Here is a 20,781-nt window from a genome sequence, read left to right on the forward strand (position 1 = left end):
TGGGGAATGTTAACGAATATACTGTATTCAGGTAAGATTTTAAAAATAGCTGGCAGTCATGGGAGTCACTGTGACAATGTATGGCAGTGAAAGTTGAAATTTGAAGAAGCAGGATGAGAGAGCCTTGGCGTTTTTTGCACTTTGGTGCTGAAGAAGACTCCTGGGAATGTGGATCATCAAGCAGACAAACTGCTGGATCATCAAATAAATAAAACTAGAGTTCTTGCTTGAAGCAGAAATGAACAGATTAAAATTATCTTACTTGAAAGACATTTATCAGACATTTTTTATCAGACATTTATTACGATTTATAGGCCGCCATTCTCCCTGAGGGGACTCAGGGCGGCTTACAATCACGGGAGGGGGGTGCAATAATACAAGACAAACAGTGAGTAAACAAGATGAATTATAAAACACCAACTTGCATTCAACAGTCAAGCAACACTCGGGCGGGTAATTTAGAAACTTATCCCCAGGCCTGCTGGGAGAGCCAGGTCTTAAGGGCTGCGCGGAAGGTCTGGATGGTGGTGAGGGTACGAATCTCAATGGGGAGATCGTTCCACAGGGTCGGAGCTGCAACAGAAAAGGCTCTCCTCCGTGTAGTCGCCAGTCGGCATTGACTGGCGGATGGAATCCGGAGGAGGCCCAATCTGTGCGATCTAATCGGTCGAAGGGAGGTAATCGGCAGAAGGCGGTCTCTCAAAGACGTTATGTGGCGACCTAGCTCTTTGGAAAAGGCTCTAATGTTACGAATGATGGAAGAAAAAAGAAGAAGAGGACAACTAGCACCAAGAAGGATGGACTTAGTTACAGGGGTCATGAATGAACAGTTGGAAGACTTGGAAAACCAGGTTAGGGACAGACTGTTCTGGAGAAAAATAAATCCACAGTGACTTGATTCATTCATTCATTCATTTATGAAACATATTGACCACCTTGATGCAGATGGACTGTAGGCCAGCGGTCCCCAACCTTTTCAGCTTGGCGGCCCAGCACGGGGGGGGGAGGGTGAGTGGCAGGCACACACCCATGCTTACAGCTCCGTTTGTCCAAGTGGTGCGCTTCCACTTGTGCAAATGGAGCTTCTCATGTGAGCGGCAGGCATTCACACGAGTGGAGGGTACTTGAGAGGAGGCTGCTTATGCTCACGCAGAAAGCTCCACTTACATGAACGGAGAGTGCTTGCGCAAAGCTCCAGCAGCCCGGTTTCTAACAGGTTGGGGACCCCTGCCGTAAGCAATATAAAGCTATGAATAATAATAGAATAATAAAAACAACATAACAATTTAACAATAATAAAGAACAATAATAAAAATATCTGGTGACCATGACTCTTGGAATTTATTCTAAAAACCTTTCAGAAAATCCAAGTGTTCACAATTCTCCAGAATGCCATAATGAGTGGGGCTCATACTTGTAGAAAAGGTGAAATCCTTACCTCATGGTAAGAGGGGATCAGATGGGCAAATGTATTTGAGGAAGGTGGTTTTTTAAGTATCCAGGCTCAGAAATATATAAGGTTTCATAATGATAATCAACTGTCAGGTATCCTTCAGTCTTTTTTCTGATGAACTTTTCTACTGCCTTATTATTTAAATTTGATCTAGGGAAGTGGTTCTCAACCTTCCCAATGCTGTGACCCTTTAATACAGTTCCACATGTTGTGGTGACCCCTAATCATAAAATTGGTGTCTCGGTTCCTAAGACCATAGAAAATATGTGTGTTCCTATGGTCTTAGGCGACCCCGGTGAAAGGGTCGTTTGACCCCCAAAAGGGTCCTGACCCACAGGTTGAGAACCACTGATCTAGGGCAAAGCTGTCAAACTCCTGGCCCATGGGCTGGATGCATCATGCGCTGGCCACGCCCTTGCCCAGTTTAGCGAAGTGGGGGAAGTCCCTATACATCGCATAATGCCACCATGATGACATGAGTTTGACATCCCTGATCTAGGGAGAAACATAAGAATCCAGGAGTTATGTACCTATATTATATGGAGAAGTGTGAAATGTTCTAAAAGATATATTTGGGCATTTAATTCTCCTATTGAGTAGGTTAGATCATTTACATATCTCAGCATAATTTTTCATGCCATGACCTCACACAGGGAACATGTAGCATAAAACCCCCAGAGGCACTACAACATTGCAATAATGCAATGCACACGCTCATCTGGGCCACAACCAGGAAGAGGAGCTGCCCAGGTGGTATGGGTGTGCCAGAAAAGGTACTTCCGATTTCTGGAGCGCACATGCGCACCGGCCAGCAAGTCTTCCGGTTACTGCTGCACATGCGTGTATGCCGATCAGCTGGCCAGCATGCATGCTCTCACCAGAAAACAGAAGACCCGCTCTACCGTTTTCTGGCACTGCCGCACACACAAAGGCCAACTGATCGTCGCATGCACATGCACGCATGCCATGCAACCTGGCTCCATGTGCCATGGCATGTGTCCCATAGGTTCGCCATCACGGCTATATACTAAAGGAGCATTAATTATCCTTGTTGCACTCCAACGTATTCAGCTAAAGTTAGAGCATGGCTGCTATTTGATGCCTAATTAGGCTCACATAGTTCTTTTGTTCATCTCGAAAGAGTCCAGACCACATTTCTCAGAAACATACTCCAAGACCCTAGCTTTTCTCTCTAATGCAATTCTTCACTGTGAATCTGCCATCAATAAGATTGAGACTAATATCTGATTACACTGTATTAAAAACTGGGCCATAATTTCCCTCGTAGGTCTGACACCTCCGTTTCTTATTGATAACTTTGTCTGATTCTGATACAAAGCAATGTACAAAAAATGGAACTCCTGGTTTTTTTAAAAAAATTCAGTTTTACAGACTTGGGAACAAAAGTGCAATAACAGCTTTGAGGTACGGGTTAAAAACATCCAGTTGGAACTGGCATCTCATTCCAAAGAGATATTCCTAAGTAGCTTCTTTACCCACTTTAGGCTACAATACCTGTTAGCAGAGCCACAATCCCTAAATGTAGGTCCACATTATTTCTGGCCTGATTCAATTTAGTAATCATTCTATTTTTATTTACAGTTTTTATTTTCAATTACACATGACCAGTACACATACTCTAAATGTAGTTAATTTTTGTCTTGCCGTATACAAAATAGTGAATTAATTGATATATCCAATTACTTTTGTCATTTGCAATTATTCATACACAACTAACATGTTTTACATGATTGGGCTTTATATGTCCTGGTCTTTGACCACAATAACGTTTTCTTCTTCTTCTGCATTATATATAGTTGGAAAGACTAAAAATAAGTGTGCTGCATATGTGCAATTTCCATGTACATTTATGGAATATAACTTAATGTTTTTCATCAAGGAGCTTCGTGGGTTACTGATCTGTAAAGGGAAGGCCATCCTCACTTTTAACACTGATTTTAACACTGAGCCAAAAGCCAACATGGGTTTGTCAAAAATAGATCGTGCCAGACTAATCTTATTGCATTCTTTGACAAAGTGACAAAATTAGTGGACCAGAAGAATGCCATCGATATAGTTTACTTGGACTTCAGTAAGGCATTTGATAAGGTAGACCATAACCTACTACTAGATAAAGTAGAAGAATGTGGGTTGGACAGCATCACCACCAGATGGATTCGTAACTGGCTGACCAAACACACTCAACGTGTAGTCCTCAATAGAACTGCATCTACATGGAGGGAAGTATGCAGTAGAGTATCCCAAGGCTCTGTTTTAGGCCCAGTACTCTTCAACATCTTCATCAATGATTTGGATGAGGGAATAAATGGGGAACTCATCAAATTTGCAGATGACACCAAGCTGGCAGGAATAGCCAACACTCCAGAAGACAGGCTTAAGATACAGAAGGATCTTGACAAACTTAAACATTGGGCAGTATCTAATAAAATGAAAGTCAATGGTGAAAAGAGTAAGGTTCTACATTTAGGCAAGAAAAACGAAATGCACAGGTACAGTATAGGTGGTACCTTCCTCAATAGTAGTAACTGTGGGAGGGATCTTGGAGTCCTAGTGGACAACCATTTAAATATGAGCCAGCAGTGTGCAGCAGCTGCCAAAAAAACCAACACAGTTCTAGGCTACATAAACAGAGGGATAGAATCAAGATCACGTGAAATGTTAATACCACTTTATAATGCCTTGGTAAGGCCACACTTGGAATGCTACATTCAGTTTTGGTCGCCACGTTGTAGAAAAGATGTGGAGACTCTAGAAAGAGTGCAGAGAACAGTAACAAAGATGATTAGGGGATGGAAGACTAAAACATATGAAAATGGTTGCAGGAACTGGGTATGTCTAGTTTAATGAAAAGAAGGACTAGGTGAGATATGATAGCAATGTTCCAATATCTCAGGGGTTGCCACAAAGAAGAGGGAGTCAAACTATTTTCCAAGCCACCTGAGGGTAGAACAAGAAGCAATGGGTGGAAACTAATCAATGAGAGAAGCAACTTAGAACTGAGGAGAAATTTCCTGACAGTTAGAACAATTAATCAGTGGAACAGCTTGCCTTCAGAAGTTGTGAATGCCCCAACACTGGAAGTCTTTAAGAAGATGTTGGATAGCCATTTGTCTGGAACGGTATAGGGTTTCCTGCCTAGGCAGGGGGTTGGACTAGAAGACCTCCAAGATCCCTTCCAACTCTGCTATTGTATTGTATTGTATTGTATTGTATTGTATTGTATTGTATTGTATTGTATTGTATTGTATTGTATTGTATTGTATTGTATTGTATTGTATTGTATTGTATTGTATTGTATTGTATTGTATTCCCCAGGTAACAGAAAAGCAGTCCAGCCTTTTAAAATGGTAGACTATGATAGGAAGAAAAGTTACATTTTGGATTGAGGAAAAAGAGAAGAAAAATTGTGATATTTTGTCCTCTTTAACTTAATTATTTCACTCAGTTCTGGGCACTCAGCCCACTTTCATATTTTAAGGAAAAAATGAGATAATCTGTCCTTCATGCCTGCCTTTGGAGCTGAAATACTGAAATTTCCTAAGCAGAGTAAGTCCTGGATAGCAGATGGATGAAAGCAGACACGTGTATAAATGAATGGATATCACAGTCTCAAAGATGATGTTGTATATCTCTAGAGAAAAGTAACTAGTGGCTGCCAAGGACTTTATAAAACCAAGGATCTTATAATGGCTACTTATAAACAATTTTTTTTAAAAAAAAATTAACACTGTGATTTCATGCTTAGCTACTACTTCCACGGAGTTGTTGCAACTTAGTTTTCTGCAACTACTCCTCCTTCAAGTCGATGGGCTTCAAACTCCTATCACCAACTATCTTGACCAACATGAGTTAAAGACATCTGGGAGGCAGATTTTTAATTTTTGAATGGAATTGCATTATAAACGATAAAAGAAAAATAAATTACCATACTGGAGCTTTTCTCTTCTAAAGCCCATCTGCAGAACTCCCTGCCTCAGGGAATCAGGCTGGCTTTTAATTCTCTGCTTTGCAGATTCTATCTTCAGAGGAGCTTTCAAGTTATTTCTTGATGCATAAGATAGCTCTACTCTGGACACCATCTCAGCCTGGGTGTTTTCTAGCTGGGTGGATTTCAATTCTCAGGATTCTCCACAGTGATCACACGAGTAAAGAATTCTGGAAGATGAATTTCACATATCTGAAGGGTATCCAGAGTAGGAAATGCTGGCTACATTACTTTTCCCTGGCATTCCTTGGGAATATTTACATGCTAAAGTGCTGGCATGACCCAATTTTTTTTCCTTTCCCAGAGAATGATGATGAGCAGGCACAACACTAAGAGATGCTGCTTCAAATTCAGTTAAATGAACGTGATACCCATCAGTATTTTACTTGTTTCAGTTCAGTGCAAAATCAATCTATTCACTCACTGTGTCCAATCTCACAGCTAAAAAGACAGATGGAAGAAAAAAGTATAAGGCTCAACTTTGTCCCATTGTCTTTTTAACAACTGGCAGCAAATTAAGCAAACATACATGATCAAACTATGTTATGCTTGGTTTACACAAGATTCGGGTGTTAAAAAAAACAAGCTTAGTGACACAGGAAACTAATAAGGGGCAAAGGAGGAAAGCTCCAGGTACTTATTTCACAGAAAAGGGCATCAAAGCTATTAATCAGGGATAGCAAACAGGTGGGCCTTCCCCAACTTGGCAGGCGGATGGTTCCAAGGCCAGCTGCAGCTCCTGGCAATCACAGGCTTCTTGTTTTAACACCCCAGATCTGCTGGGTGATAACTAGCTTTATTATTCTCTCAGCCATGAATCAAAGCAACTGTGCTATTCCACAGTCTCCAGTCTCAGAAAGCTTACCAACTACATGTGTTTGCAGTGGTCAGACTGCCTTATTGAGACACTGCCCATCTCTTTGCTTCATTGTGGTGGGCAACCCCAGCCCAATTAAAGACAAATTTGGAGTGGGGGATTTAAAGGACAGGGCGTGAATTCTTCCAACTAGAGAAAGGAGAGCTGATTAGGAACTCCTAACCTTGTAAATTTGGTTTAACAGTTCAAAAAAAATAAAGCCAAGTAGTTTGAAAAGTTATTGAAGAAGGAAAGCAGCACTAGCATTTGCTTTTTAACTCTGGTCTTCTAAGTCAAAAAGAGTCATGGTAAAATGAGTTAAAATGCAAACAGTGATAATATTGAACACAATAAAATGTTCTTTCCATTCCCAAGTCTTGAGAGGTTTATTAGTTCCAACACTGAAGATAATATAAGGTCACCATAGCTGGGCTGCAAAAATCCAGACAATCCTAGAGAGCAGCAAAGCGAATCTGAAAACTCTGCTGCCATCTAATGGTTGTCTGGATTTTTACATCTGGTAGCCATACCTTTTGCTAAAATTACTCAAATATGTCATCTTGAAGTATCCCAAAAGTTTAATTTACTCATCATTATTTTACAAGGTAAAATACTTCCACAGGAAAGTACCTAAAAAGATTTTCAGAACTCCAGTTAATTCACTTCTGCATAATAGAACAAAATATCCACTTCCTTTCTGCAACTTGAGCATTATCAATTCTACCTATAAACAATATAGCAAAATATCAACTGCAAACTTGAAGTGTTCAGTTTTAATTCTATTTTTTACCTGCTATTCAAAAAGGATATTTTCATTTATCTTCCAAGAGTATAATATAGTAGGAGTATAAGCAGTACAGATCAAAATATATTCAGATGTGTTCAAAGCGAAAAGGACATCAATCAAATAGTTTTGAGAGTTCTTGTATGTCCTCTTTTAAAGACAGAGAAATTAAAATCCTGGCATATGAACCTAGCTTCAACACAAGCAATTCTATGCTCATAGAGCACCAAGAATTCCACAAGGATTTTGTCCCAGGCTAGGAGGTGTTAACATTCATTAGCAAAGTGTCCCTTGCCCTAAATTAAATGTCAATTTTTCCCAAATAGATTTTTTAAAGAGATAGATGGAGTCTGTTGCACCCTAATACAGTGTTTCTCAATCTTGGCAACTTTAAAATACTATGATTTGCTGACTGGGGAATTCTGGGAGTTGAAGTTCATATAACTTAAAGTTGCCATGATTGGGAAATTCTGTCCCAATGACTTCCCATCCCCACCAATCTCTTTGAAAATTTATATTGAGTTGTGGGGAGGGAACCACCATTGTACTCTATAATCATTTGAAATAAGCAGTGACCCATTGCTTTGGTTCTTATTTCATTTAAATGGTGCAAAAATGTCTACCAACTCTATTGTCTATTGAATTCTTAATAAGAAAATATATTTTCAAAAAATAATCTCATCCCCTTCTCCTTTTAAATGTCCCTTAACTGTAAAACCAGCAATTAATTAATAAACCTTTCCACAAGCAATTCCCTGTTGTGAAACACAGAATCCTTTGTCCTAAAGTATTTCTTCCAACCTCATTTTACTGGCTTTATTCCAAGTGGTTCTTAAAAGCATTGGAACTTAGGTCTTGGCCTCCATCAGATGAACTATTTCCTGTTAGAGGTTACTCACTTCCTGTTTTCCATATTTAGACAATCCCTGCCTGTGGATGGCTTTGATTTGCTGCAAACTTCAGCTAGATTAAGTGCGAACAAACAAAAAAAAGAGGGGGACAGATGTTTGGGAGATGTGTCAAAACAGTGCAATAAAACTGTAAAAAAAAGATTGCCCCAATCATTTCAGGAAACTCAGGTTTTAAGGTAGCCACAAACCGCTTCAACAGGCGTCAATTTGATCACAGAAAAATGGATAATGAATAAAAAGAATAGAATGGGAGGAAGGTCATATTGTTCTACATTTAAGGATAACTATTTATTTTGGCCCAATACTTTTATCTGTGAATAGTATAGCTCATTAGTGCAATAGCGATATCCTCCAGCACAAAGAGGCAAGATGCCATATTTGCTGCACAGCTGCCTGTCTTGCAGTTCTTGCAGTTAAGAGTCTAAATAAAAAAAATATTGACAAACTTAAAAGCCGTAAGCTGGAGAGGATTTGCATTGTGAAAGAACAAAATTAGAGGTTCTGTGCACTTGAGAAGATGGAGGAAAGAGAAGAGGGCTTGACCCTCTGCAGGAGCATCTGCATTCAGAGGAGGTAAGCCGAGGTAGCAGGCACAACTGCACAAATCCCAGCCCCTTTTCCCTTGGCTTGTTTGACATTCCTTCCTCTTTCTCCACTGTTCTTAATTTGAAGATTCTAATCTGGAACTCGTACTTGGAAACAGGAACAAAGATTGATTTTATGCTGTGGGAACCTAGTTTTGAGTGTAACCTGTAACTTTAGCCCTGCTAGGTAGCTGACAACCCAAAAAGGAGATTGATGGACAGAAAACAAAGTTGTAACCAAGGCCTGTTTTTCCCCTTTTGTGTTACAAAACCAAACAAATCCATCACTGTACTTTCCAGTGTTCAAATTCTGCCAAAATCATACAATCACAACAATGCAGAATTTATTAAAACATTTTATGATAAGCTAAAATGAAGATAGTTACAAAGCCAACTGTACTGAATCTATTATGTCCTGCTCTTATTTAAACTTATTTTCATCTAAGAAAATAGGCAGATAGCACAATGTGCGGGAGAAAGCTACATAATGAAAACACTTCACTTATATCTCACTTTTCGTAAAGGACTTTCAGGCTGAGCAATCTTGCCTGGAAGTATATCGGTTTCTAAAGAGCAATTGTTTTGATTTGGAGCTCAAAGAACAGGATTCTAGACTGTCACCTGAATTAACTGCCTATCCAGACACGTTTGGCATCAATACTCAATCTTCCTTCTGCCTGCATTTCTTCCCTAAAAATCTGTCTTCCCAGCTGATCTGAATTCCTTCCCATTCCCCACTTCCCCCAATTTAGTTCTGGGATTGGATGCAATTCCAGCTGAAGATAAACCGCCTCTGAGGGATTGCTTGCATATGAGATTTTGTTCCTCTCCCACTTTTTTATTTTTCCCTTCAAGTAATTCTCTCCTCATGGTTCACTCAAGAAAAAAGACGGAAGTGATAACTGAGAACTTCTACACTGGAGATAAATTCCTTGTGTCTCTAATCACACTTTGCCAAATAAAACTCATTCTATTCTATCCTATCCTATCCCATTCCAAAAAGAGATAAAACTATTTTGGCTCCAGACTTGCCTTTCACTGGCATGTTATCCCTAATCAATTTGTCCCAAGAGAGAGAGGGTGGAAAGAGACTTTCCAAGTATTTCACTCAATTATAGTTGAGTCTTGCACACAAATGCAGTCATCCTTGTTCCCAGCATTTTTTGCGGGACATAGAAATATTATATTACTTCTATTACCATTAACTTGGCAATAATAAATGTGGCTGCTGAAAGTGTTATAATGATTAGTTCACACAGACATCATTCAAGAACTGACTGGCTTGGCCTACTTTTGAGGTTTGTTTGAACTTGGGTTACTCTGTGGATCGTGAGATAAGGATGAGAGGGCAAGAAAAGACCCTTATGAGGAAACATAATTTTGGATCAACCGTAGGATGTTAAATTCTTGGCTTCTTGGCTTACATCACAAGGAAGCAAGCAGAAGAATGATGACCTCTTCCGTTACAGCTATTCATTTCTAAACCTTTATTTTTAAGCTGGATGAAACAATGTAAGGTATGAAGCACTGAATGCTTTGCCTTGAGATATTAATACTAACCTTTAGCAAGCCATTATTTCTGAGCTTCAACATCCCTATCTCTAAAATGATGGATCTACCACCTCAGAAAGTTGTTATGCAGGTAACCAAGCTGGGTAAACAACTGCTAGACATTCAACAAGAATATAGATATACTGTCGTATAAATGAAGTAAAAACCGGCTTAGAATTTTAATTGTGTTACTTCTAAGGATTGACTGTAATTTATCTTATATACCGGGAAAACAGGCTATAAATGTAATAGAAAAGGTACTGTTAACCAGATGTAAACCTAAATAAATGTGGTACATGTGAGGTTTGATATTTAACTTTTAAGCCAGGAATATTTGCATGTCATTCTTAAAGCAGACTTCTCAGAATTTGAATTTGAAGTTAGAAAATGTAAAAGAAATCAAGTTTATAAATATTAAAAACAAGATAATTGTTGCTGAGGTAATAGATTCATTCATTCATTCATTCCCTATCTTACAAATAAATTGAAAATGGTAAACATATCCAACACATCTTCAGCCTCCTATTTTCCCTACAACAACAATCCTGTGAGGTGAGTTGGCCTGAGAGAGAGGGATTGGCCCAAAAATCATCCTGCTGGTTTTCATGGCTAAGACAGGACTAGAATTTACTATCTCCTGGTTTCTAACCCGGTGCCTTACCCACTAGACTGTTAAGTTTGGTATTAACTGAAGAGGCATGAGGCAGCTGAGGTAAGTGAACAGCAGTTTATTCAGTAGAACAGCAACAAGAACTATGTTCAGCGATTCAGCACCTCGCCCTGCTTGACAGCTATTTATACAAGAGCTGTCAAGCAGGGTGACCAATAAGAATGCCTCGGGCAGCCCACACTCAGCCAGCCGTTCCTAGCCAATGAGATGCGGCTGAGCTGTTGCCAGCTGTCAATCATAAGTCGAGGACTTGCGGCCGATCATAAGTCGAGGACTTAGCATGGACCAAAATCTATATACCCCAATTTTTGTTCCCAATTTAAATGCACTCAAATTGTGAATATTCTTACAAAGGGTTGAGAGCAGAGGTGGGCTGTTCACGGTTCGGCCCGGTTCAGCTGTTTTGGTAGTGGAATTCAGGCCTGGGTCGCAGAACTGGCAGCGACCCAGGTCTGCCATGCTCCCAAACGGGTTCCTCACCGTTGCTGGGCCGCCAGTATTTTGGTTTTTAGTGACTGTGTGTGCGCAGTTCACTGTAAATTGTTCTGCGCATGCGTGAAGAACAATTTACATTGAACAGCATAAATGGGGGTTGTGAACCGGTAGTAAAACTGGCAGCAACCCACCCCTGGTTGAGAGACCTTGAATCTATGGAATAATAAAGTGTTTTACTTTAAATTTTCCCACACTATTTCAGTTTAGGTTGAAACAAAGGTATAATGCCACTGGATGAGTCATTCCTGATTTCAAACCACATTGACATGATATACCGTATTTTTCAGAATATAAGATGCACCTTTTTCCCTCAAAAAAAGAGGCTGAAAATCTGGGTGCATCTTATACACTGAATACAGCATTTTTTGCCTCCCAAAGCCCTACCAATTTTCAAAGAATTAAACAACCCTATAGTTTATAATGGCTGGAGGGTAATTGTTTGCAAGGAACAGGTACTTGCTACACAGTTACCTTTTTAAAAAAAGCATCACTTCTGCTTATCCGATGTTTCCGCTTATTGGTTAAAGGCACTTTTATTTCTAATCTTAGAGAGAGACCCTGTATTTGCCACTTTGTTCTAAAACAATCTGGAAACATAGAAACAAACAAAAAAGTTTGGTTTGAGACCAATTTGGTCTAGTGATTAAGAATCAGGCTAGACATGAAAGTTGGCTTGGTGACTTGGAGCCTGTCACTCTCTCTCAGTCCAATTCGCCTCATAGGGTAATTGTTGTGGGAAAAATAGGAGGAGGGGAAAGTATTAGGTATGTTTTCCATTCAGAGTTATTTATGAAAATAATAAAGGCAGAATTTTTTAAAGAATTTTATAAAAATCTTGGAATGCTTAATTATTGAGTTAAGCACTTTGGGATTTTAACTGAGGGCAACTAACTAAAAATGGAAATATACATCTCAAAACAATACAGAAAAGACCATAGAAGATGCCAGGTAAAAATCCCTCAACAAAACCTCAAAGCAAATTCTTCTGAGATCCTAATGCCCAAGGCAAAAGCCAAATTCTCCAGATTTTCCCAAAGTCCAGAGCATCTGAATCTCAAAAGAACATTCCACAAAGTGAGCATTGTGACAGAAAGACCCATATCTAGGTCCACAGGAGGACATGGCTTCACAAAAAGGGCTTGGAGCATTCTTGCCCATCCTATCGGTTCTGGGGGGATGAGCAGAAATCACCAGAGACCATACCCATAAGTATAGTTGCCCTCTGGGGTGCTATGTAGTGCTGGTGCATGTGTGCATAAATGCACACCCAAGGATTTTATTTATTCTTCAAATGTTTATAGCCATCCATCTCACAAACAAGTGAATCTTAGGATAACCAGCTCCCCATCTTTTGAAACAAAGAGGAGAAACTAGTGCACATCTGCGGAGGAGAATCTTTGTGAAAATCAACACACTCATCACAATTAGATGAAGGGCAGCCTCTTTCTCAAAGACATGCAACTGGACGCCTTTCAATAATCATTTAATTCTATATCTGTTTATTATATTTATAGCAGATCTCCACAACCCCAAAGCCCTTAGTTCCCTCCTTTGGGATAAGTTAGACCAGGGGTCATCAGCCTTAAACACTCAAAGAGCCATTTGGACCCGTTTCCCACAGAAAAGGAAATCCAGGGAGCCACAAAGATCCTAACTGGAAGCCCCCTGTTCAATTCTGGAGCTGACCAGAAGTTCAGGTCCCCACCATAGAGTTTCCTCCTAGCGCGGCATCCTTTTTCCTCTACCTGTCATAATATAAAGCCCTATTGACTGTTGAGCCGACTGGAAAACCACTTACCATAGAGTCTTATCCTGGCACACTGTGCTCCCCCACCCCAAAAAAAAACTTCAGAAACTCCTCTCAAAATTGTGGCACTGACCAGCAACAGGGAGGCACAGCAGAGGGATGAAAGAGCCACATGAGGCTCCAGAGCCACGAATTGCTGACCCCTGGGTTAGACCAAGTGATATTGACTAGCCAAAATGATCCAACTTCTGGCAGTCAACAGAATTAGCCTGTAATACTGCATTCTAACCACTGCACCACCATGCACTACATGCACTATTTCACATGTTTGTCTTTCTCTGGAACTGTGTGGAAGGAGAAAAGAAATACCATCTGGGTAGGCAATGGGGAAGTAGGAAAATCTGCACTCCACCTAGCCTCCCTCCCTTTCTTCAATGCCTTATCTTTCCGGAGAGGGAGAAAAGAGACCAGTGGCAAACCAAGATGACAGAAAAGTCCAAATAAACATGCACAATGGGGAGGGGTGAAGCAAGAAAGAGAGAGATCGGAGGAGCCAGGAGATGGAAAAAGGTCAGATTTCTTGCCAGTGGGAAACTATTTGCCCTGGAAATAACTTGCTAAAATGTTTTAGAGCATTTTCTTTGGAGGAGGAGCAGAATCTCACCTTCTCAAAACCTGCAGATTGTGAGGACACAGGGAGATCAGCATTAGTTCACCTGAGAAAAGATCTACAGTCAAAGGAGTGAAATGGGTCTCTTGGATTATCTTGAAATGACACAACTTATCTATATCACAGTGACAGATAGATGAAGAGAGAGAGGGTGAGAAATGATTAGACAGATGGTAGATGAGACAGAAACAGAGGTAGGTAGGTAGGTAGGTAGGTAAGTAGGTAGGTAGGTAGGTAGGTAGATTTAGATTTAGATTTAGATTTAGATTTTAGATTTTATTAACATTTGTAGGCCGCCCTTTTCCCTGAGGGGACTCAGGGCGGCTCACATAAAATCAGGGAGGGGAAATACAACAATGACATAGACACATATAATAAAAGTAATAAGCAACATACATTCATCATTCGGGAGGGGCATCTATCCTTGTCCCCAGGCCTGATGGGCTAGCCAGTTCTTCAAGGATGTGCGGAAGGCCTGGACGGTGGTGAGGGTACGAATCTCCACAGGGAGTTCGTTCCAAAGGGTCGGGGCTACTACCGAGAAGGCCCTCCTCCTTGTAGTTGCCAGCCGGCATTGGCTGGCCGATGGAATACGGAGGAGGCCCAATCGGTGAGATCTAATTGGTCGCAGGTAGGTAGGTAGGTAGGTAAGTAAGTAGGTAGTTGGATAGATGGATGGATGGATGGATGGATGGATGGATGGATGGATGGATGGATGGATGGATGGATGGATGGACGGACAGACAGACAGCTTGTATGATAGGTAGTGGTTAAGGTGGTTAGGGAGACACAAGTTCCAATTCTCTTTTAGGCACAGAAGCCATTGGGCAACTTTGGACCAGTCACTCTCTCAGCCCTAAAGTAGAAAGTTAAAAAAATATTTAACTACTAACCTGCATTGGACCAGTGTCATAAATTATAGTCCCTAATTTTCAATAAACAGACCTTTATCATGTCTCATAAAGGTCTGGACTGATTCATAATGATGATAGTATTAATAGAAATATAGAAATTGAATTAATTAATTATGAAAGAAAGAAAGAAAGAAAGAAAGAAAGAAAGAAAGAAAGAAAGAAAGAAAGAAAGAAAGAAAGAAAGAAAGAAACAAACAATATGTATATTGTATATACCCCGGGCAGAAATTACATGTTGGTGGCTTCACCCTCTTAACAGTCTTATTTTGCTCTCTCTCCCCAAAGCTTCCCCTTGAGGTCAGCACTAATTGGTCCCTGGCTCCTTCATAATACTCTGAAAGGAAAGTGCAAGAAAGGAATATCTGCATTCCTTTCTCACTCCCCAGGTCAGGGTCATTGCTCACAGGAAGTGAGTCTGACTCTTGCCCAGCTTACACTTTAAAAAATAATAATAATTCATGGGGACTAACAAAATCTGATATCTCTCACCAATGGAAAATTAATATAAGAAATGGAAAGAGGGAAGAAGATCCAGACATTTGTCCTTGATTTATATGCTTAACACTATGCGGGTTCTTTACCATCTTTTTTTATAGTTTTCAAGATAGAGGTGATATATGTTTGGCAAGGAAATAAAAAGGCAAAATCCTGATATAACTATTTATAGGCCACCCAATTAATTTAAGAACTTTGCATGCATTACTGAATTTACCACCAAAGAAAAAGCATTATTTCAGACCCTGGGAGATAAACAATGACATTTTCCATAAAAACAAGAAATACTAAGGTATTACTTTATCAGGCATCTTTGTTATGTTAAAATAATCAAACACAGCAGTCAAAACAAAACAAAATCCAAAAAGGTGGGCCTTTTAAATATTCTGAATTTTTTCCCGGGGTTTTGACATCAAATGCTGCCTCTAATCTAATCTTTTAGGTGTTTGAGTCATGACCATTAAGCCTCCTCGCTTAAAACATAAACCCCAGCAGTGGGATCCAAAAGCAAATAAGATCAGGATGCTGTCAGGCATAAACTATTTTTATGGAGAAAGTGAGTTGAAAAGAAGGTAGGCCTGTAGCAGTCTAAAAATTCTGGGTCTCAGAAACTTCACAGGAGCTCTGAATCACAGAATCCATTTTGAAGAGTTCACTGCCAAATTCCATTCAGGTGGTCCTCAACTTACGATCACAATGGAGACTGTTGTGGCCCACCAGCAGATTTGGACAGTGAGGAGGTTGGGGAGGAACATGGGCGTCTGGGGAAGGCTCTGATGAGTGCTCTGCATCAGAGGCAATAGCAATAGCAATAGCAATAGCAGTTAGACTTATATACCGCTTCATAGGGCTTTCAGCCCTCTCTAAGCAGTTTACAGAGTCAGCATATTGCCCCCAACAACAATCCGGGTCCTCATTTTACCCACCTCAGAAGGATGGAAGGTTGAGTCAACCCTGAGCCAGTGAGATTTGAACAGCCGAACTGCAGAACTGCAGTCAGCTGAAGTAGCCTGCAGTGCTGCATTTAACCACTGCGCCACCTCGGCTCTTAAGGCAGAGATGGGGCCAGGGCTGTCTGACAGTTATCAGCTGCCTTCGGAGTCAGATATCAGTGAGGTAGATGAACAGCTGGAGCCTGTTCCCAGTGTGCGCATGCACAGAGTTGCCAGATGAAGGAAACAGCCAAGGAACAAGGGTCAACTTGGGAGTAAAGCCACAGGTGGACAGTGAATTGCCCCTTCCATAAGCAATGAAAGAGGAGCAAAAGAGGAGTGGAGTTTGCAGGAGACAATTAGTTCATTCCTGCATTCTTGTCCAGTATTGTGGTGTCTGAAAGATATCGTGCTGCTGGGGAAGCCTAGGGACCAAAATTTCCATTGCTAAGCTTAGTTGTGCCCCATTTTATGACCTTTGTGCCACACTTGTTAAGCAAATCACTGCAGTTGTTAATTGAATCATGTGATCGTTAAGTGAATCTGGCTTCCCCCATTGACTCTTCTCGTGGTAAGCCATCTGAGGAGATTACAAATGGTGATCACATGACCCCGGGACATTGCAACGGTCATAAGTATGAACCAGTTGCCAAGCTCCCGAATTTTGATCATGTGACCATGGGGATGCTGCAATAATTGTAAGGGTGAAAACTGGTCATAAGCCACTTTTTTTCAGTGCCGTTGTAATTTCAAATGATCAGTAAATGAATGGTTGTAAGTCGAGGACTACCTGTAGTAAACTATCTCTTACAGATGATCATTCAACCTTAGTTTAAAAATGTCCCTTGATAATTAGTTCCACTGTTGAACTACTCTTAATTTTATGCATGTGCCACTTAATTTTTTTAAAAACATTCAACCAGACCCTGCCTTCATGTAATTTAAGATTATCATTAATACATTGTAGAAGATAATAATAATGCATTATATTTTCAACAACTCTGGGAAGCTTACAACAATCAAATGATAGAAAATTGATCATAATTTTGCTTCCATGTGACTTAAGGACATACTGTGAAAAATACTTGAAAATTACTATCACATAGAATCTCAATTTTCTCTTCCCAAGGCATAATCATAATCCTTCCTCCTTGTAGCGGACACATTCTTGTAGAACACATCCACATATCCTTCTTTGGACTCATTCCTTTTTGCTTAAGACTGGTGATGCAAGGCTTTCTCCCATCCTTACTGACTTAAGCTGATGGAGTCAATTTTTCAATATTTTAATTGCCACAGTTGGCTAAGAAGTGACTCTGATACAATGGTGGGTTGCAAGCGGTACGCCCCGGTATAGGCATACCAGAGCCTGCCCAGAGCACCGGATACCATTCCGGAGGGCCCACCCACCCGCCCGAACTCCTTACCGGTGTTTTAAGTCTTTGGCGCTTCCATGCATGCGCATGGTGCATAAAGTGCCTGCATGATGCTCCACTGAGCAGCTGGAGCATCACGGAAGCTCGCAGAGGTGCTAAGACACATGCGGGCATTGCGCATGTGCACGCGAACACTGTGTGCATCCATGTGGACGCCGCCGGGCCCATACCGGTTGGAACAGGATCCGGAACCCACCACTGCTCTAACAGGAACAAAACAGGTATAATATTGCACAAGCATAGCAGAATTCTGTCCCACAAAAGAGAAAAAGAGAATGCATTTGCTCTAAACTATAAAATAGATAAAACACTTAGAGAATGTCAGTGGAAAACCACTTGGATAGCATCGCTAGGAAAACAAAGTCATCAGGAGTCAAGTTTGTCTCAAGTGAGAATCTACCTTTTACTGTAGGTTTGAGATAATGAGCAAAAACCTGTTTCCCTTTCTTTTCAGCCTTTATATTCTCTCTCAGTTTATGAACCTTATCTCCAGACTGCTTAGTTTTATCAGCTGTTTGCAAAGTGTTTGATGTTTAATTTTATTGTAGTATTGTATTTTTAATCCTTACCACTTCTGAATGCAGAAAAGCAGTGTATGAATATAAATAAATAAAAATTACCCACCTCAAATCAATAAGCAGGCAATGCAGATTCTTGCTGATAGATTGTCTTGCTACCCAAGGAAACCAAGAAAAAAAACCCAATGCACCATCAAATAAACCAATCTAGAGATTTCACTTGAGTTGCAAATAACCAGGTTCACATTATCCTACTTTGGATACATTATACCATGAACTAGCTGTCAGGATAAGATTCTAATGCTAGATAAGTTGATAAAAAGAGAAGAAGAGGGCAACCAGCAGCATGGTGAATGGACTTTGTTAGAGTACCAATGAGAGCACAGTTGGAAGAACTAAAGGACTAGGTTACGGAGAAATATTATGGAGTATCTCTGTGTGGTTGCTAAGAGTCAAGAACAACTTCATGACACATAATCCTAAATCACCATCAATAAGAAATATGTTCAAACACTAAAATCAGATTGTAGAAAGATGACTTGATTTTTCAAAGATGGTCAGTTTTTAGTGCCAAGCTGATTTAATTTTTCTAGCTCTGGTGCCAACAAGGAAAAACTCTAATGATATATTGATAGCAATTGCCATTCCACACACACACACAAAAGAGGATGGAAGAATTTCTTCAATGATTGTCTTTGAACTGGAAGAATTGTCTTGCACTTGCAGAACAGAAGGTGACAATACTGAGAGGGAGATTCAGTCTCCCTAAAAATAACATGTCAAAAAGTTCATGCTGGAAGAAGAACATCTACTGTACCAGAACACTGAGTATTTTTTTACTTTTAATGAGGCAGAAATTTCATTTCGTCTTCCTCTCTCTGCAGATACTGGGCCAATCCATATAGAAATTTCTTTCTTTTCCACCGTCCTCTTCTCCAACCATGCCTCTATTTTTATTCCCCTGATTTATCTTTGTTTTCCTTCTTTTGAAAGGAGGAAAAAGTACATATGTGAGAATGAGTGATTAAAACAGACATATGCATACATATGTACAGTGCATTAGCCACACATTTCTTAGGAAAAACAAAGTACTGCATTTTTCAGACTATAAGACACACTGGAGTATAAGACGCACCAAGATTTCAAAGAGGAAAACAAGAAAAAAAAGTTTTTGCTCTCCCCAACCCCCAGGAGCACTCTGCAGGCCTCCCAAATCCTCTGTGCATCCCGTTTTTGTGAAAAACAGGCCTATTTTTGGTGAAAATGGGATGCGCGGGGCCGGATTTCAGGAGACCAAAAATGACCGTATTTGATGTATAAGATGCACCAACATTTCCACCCTTTTTGGGGGGGTGCATCTTATACTCTGAAAAGTACAATAACTAGGATTGATTTCAGCTGGAACTGGTCAATTTAGTATGACAAGAGAAGTTGAATTTGTTTTTCTTTCAGTAAATGCAATAATAATGAAATAAAGCTTGCCTTGAAATTATCCTTCTAACCTAGCATTCAGAGTTATTTGGATTCCTATATGTGGATGCCAGTTGTGGTGAAGTTTATGAAAGAAAGATATGTTGTGCAGGTATTTAGTTACTGCCTCTATGTTTCAGAAGATAGCACTGCCAAAGGAAAGCAGGTCTCTGCCTTAGAGAATAAGGCCTGCCTTAAATTTTGTCTGAGTGAACATTAATGCAAAATGGAGTTTGACATGCATGTCAATCCTCACTTCCAGCCTTGGGAAGGCTACTATCTACACTTTCCTAAGGGCAAATATCATTGAATTTTCCATATCCTATTGCTGAAAATACAGATATAATTGTACTGTAAAGAGTCGCTGCAAAGGAACTTTTGCCAATGAAGAAAAATTGGCATTTGTTTTGCTAGCCTGACAGTAGGAAATTTCAGGAGGAATAGCCCAATTAAAATCAGTCCCTAAGAGAAAAAATATGCTTCTAAGAGTCCCCTACGTCTGAAAACACTTTTTAACAAAATATCTAAGTGTGTTCTTTAAATACCTTAGTTTGCATAATGACCTGATTTCTTGCTACCCTATAATAGCTTTTGGGAAAACTGGAATTATTTACACACACCGGATTAAGTCACCATGGAGGCAAGAGGTAAGATTGGACCCTCCTTATTGGCACCACCAATATTTAAGATTCAGTCCAAAGAAATCTGGAACAACTGAAATCCTCATTAGGACAAAAAAAGCCTTAAATGCTTAAGACTGTGATTAAGTTCCAGCTCATCCTGTTTCTTTGGATTTCATCCAACAGAAACAAATAGGATGAAATATGTTGCATTATGAAAGCTCATGTTCTTGGTAGAACTGCCAAATTCTAAATTACATTACTACCCAATCCACAATTAGAGCATTTGAATGTTACCTAAGTGTGTTTCAGAGAAATAGGAATTGTTCTAAAATGCAAATGTAAAACTACACTAATCAGAATATGTATTAGATTAAAATGGTTGTCTACCTGGAATTTATATCTGACAGAAACCATGCAAGTGAAACTCAAATTATAAAGAGAAGCAAATCTTAAAATACTGAAATTATACTGAATGACTTAATACAAAAATCAGCTACTAGCAAGTCCTGGGCTGGTGGTTCTCAGAGCATTTTTTAAATTCCCTGGCCTCCAAATCAGCCTGATTTGTTTGTCTGTGGCTCGCTGGATTTGAGGCATCGTACTCTCTAACGTATGTGGTTTTCTTATGCAAGGAGAAATGCTTGATTATTTCTTCTCTTACTCTAT

Source organism: Thamnophis sirtalis, unplaced genomic scaffold (assembly GCF_051295495.1).
Source record: "Thamnophis sirtalis isolate CommonGarterSnake01/CBP01778 unplaced genomic scaffold, rThaSir2_p1.2 scaffold_3, whole genome shotgun sequence".
NCBI lineage: Eukaryota > Metazoa > Chordata > Lepidosauria > Squamata > Natricidae > Thamnophis > Thamnophis sirtalis.